The sequence below is a fragment of the Frankliniella occidentalis genome, unplaced genomic scaffold, assembly GCF_000697945.3.
Source record: "Frankliniella occidentalis isolate FOCC.00 unplaced genomic scaffold, Focc_3.1 Scaffold70, whole genome shotgun sequence".
NCBI lineage: Eukaryota > Metazoa > Arthropoda > Insecta > Thysanoptera > Thripidae > Frankliniella > Frankliniella occidentalis.
The window spans coordinates 779393-782166 of record NW_026267200.1 but is presented as its reverse complement, the minus strand read 5'-3'; positions in this window follow the sequence as shown (position 1 = coordinate 782166).

Genomic DNA, 2774 nt, shown 5'->3' with positions numbered 1-2774 from the left:
GGTTGAGTACTAAATTGTCCTAATGTACTTTCATTCAAAAACGTTCATACGTAAAAGCTGCGAGTAAACTGGTGCGTTTTTTAAACTACGAATGTCAAAATAGACAAGTTGGCAGCCAAAACGGGAGTTTTTTCACCTTATATATTATGTAATTTCGATATTACGGAGCGCCCCTGATGCGATGGGCCCTTTTGTGTAAGAGAAGACATGCTTCCTGCTTATTTTGCCGTGCCGGACGGTATGATACAACGCCCCGTAATTTTTTAGGGATTGTTTGAATGAATCAATGCAGAACGGGGTAGTTTGAGGAAGACCTGCACGGGGTAAATTGAGGATAGGCCAGCCCATGCTATAGCGTGTGGCCGATAGGGTTGCCCCGCTGGAAGGCCATATTTTAGTAGGATTGAGGAACGTTTAGTTTTTTGGCTCTAAAAACGAAACTATTTGAGGTACAGATGTGCAATGTTGACTCAGTGAAGGGAAGGAGGCGATGCATAGACGCTGTAAAGCACGATACCATGCGATTTATTGACGAAGAGCAAAAGGCCATTCCTCAAACTACCCCACGGCGTTCCGCATATTGCCCCGCACATGGGGTAGATTGAGGAATGCGGGGTAGTATGAGGAACTGGCTATATCTCCTCACAAAGACACCGCATTGCAACGCGCTTTAAAGGGTTGATACATGCCAATGCCACCTTCCTTGTGTCAAAACGTCAGGTCTGTGCGACAAATAGTTCAGTTTTTAGAGCCAAAAAACGAAACGTTCCTCAAACTGCCCCGCTCTCCCCTATCTGCAACTGTTCAGGAATTAAAGCATTGCGAAAACTACCAAAACGACTAAAGGCGGCTGGAGCACGGCAGAGACTACTCAGCCAAAGGGCCAACTTCGCCAGCATTTACTGGATTAGAGGAGAGAAGGATCGGTCTCAAATTGTAGAATAAACAACTATGGAAGACTGCTAACAACTCACAGCAAACATAACACTAATATCTGCAACAGTTCAGGAGTTATGGCCCTGTGAAAACGTCCAAAAGGCGCCTGGGCTGCGCTCCGTCCGTGCCGTGCTGCCTCGCTAGGTGCTGCGCTCGCTGCGCTGCCCGCCGCCTGCGGCGGCGATCACGCCAGCCGAGCCGCGCCGAGCCGGGCGCGCCGGGCGAGTATTTAGGCGATCGCGCCACGGGGAGCGCTAGTGCGGCGAAATTGGTACGGCGCTTTAACACGGCTGGTACCCCTCTGGTTATGCGGTCCTTTGTAGAAGCTCTGACACGGCGTTCAAGATCCCGGGGGCGCTGCACTGCGCCGTCGGTACTGTGAGTGTAGCGATGATGAGCAGGCGGGGGGCGCTGAACCGCCCAGGGCCCCGATCCGTGCTACCCCCCGCCCCCTCCTCCTAGTTTGACCGCAGCCCATCCATCCTCCCTAGTGCCTCCGGGAGGTCGCCCCAGAGCCGCGGCGCACCCTTCGGCACATACCCCGGGCACGCGAGGGCGTCGCCGCGCGGCCAATCCAAAGAATCCAAGCGACGGTAAAGACGGGCACGGAGCTTGCATCTCTTGAGCGTGGAGTGCGGAGCCGTAGGGAACCTGAAGCGCACCTGCGGGAAGCTGGGTGGAAGCGATTAGGTATGAAAGTGAGTGCGCAGTAGCCACCCGATCCGAAATGAATTGTACGCTTTTGGGTTGCGAAGCAGTTGCTTTTGATTTGCTGCTATACGCGCGCTAGGTGCATCAAGATCGCTAGGGTTCGCTCACGTATTTTACCAAGGGATTGCCTGAGTTCGTTCCAATTTGCCATAGGCTCGCACAAGACGTTCGCTCAGGTTCGCTCAGATATTACGCCATAGAGTCGTCAGTATTTGCCTCCGTTAGCCACGGGTTCGCTCTAGGTCGCTCGTGTGAGCGAGGAGCTCGTCAGCGGGCCACCGGAGTGCGATTGGGCCGCCTATGTGCGCGAAAAGCTAACTTTTGAGTCGCTCACTTCAGTACGTTCGCGCGCATTCGTTGCTTGGCCCAACTCGACAGAACAGTGAGGTTTTGCACGCAGGTCGTCAGCAAGCGCACTAGCCGCAGTCGTAGCGACTCGAGCCAGTAAGTCAGAGTCTCGGGATCGAATCCGAGCAAAAGCGTGAAAAAGACCGCCGAGAGCCGAACCATTGGCGAACATTTTCGAGCAGCATGAGGAATGTTTGCTCTGGGTACGTCAGAACTCGCGAAATGACCCCTTTGCGATATGTACCGAATTGAAAGCGAACTAGGAACCGAGAACGCTTTCTGTATGCCCAAACGACTCATCCGCAACCCAAAAGCAAACAATTTATTTTAGATCGGGTGGGGCAGAAGGCTCAGTTGTGTGTCCTCAGACCAATAAACCGACAAAATCCCGACCTAACCGACCACCGACATATTTCCGACGTCCGAAGGATGTCGGAGAGAGGTCAGGGTTTGCACCATCTCATGTCGGAAGTCGAAGTCTGTGGTCGGAGGTCGGAGTAAAATCAGTGTTTATGCTAAAATCAAAAAGGCGCTGGTCGTGCGCATCGAGCCGTCCCGCCCCAGAAGCGCTACTGCATTAAATGCGCTTCAATGCGCATTGAAATGCACATAAAATGTCACACATTGGTGACGCATTAAATGCGCGTAGAGTGCATTAAATGCGCATTGAATGCGTCTTAAATGCTGTAATGCGCTTTTAATGCGTCACCAATGTGTAACCTTTTATGTGCATTTCAATGCGCATTGAAGCGCATTGAATGCGGTTGGCGCTACTGGGG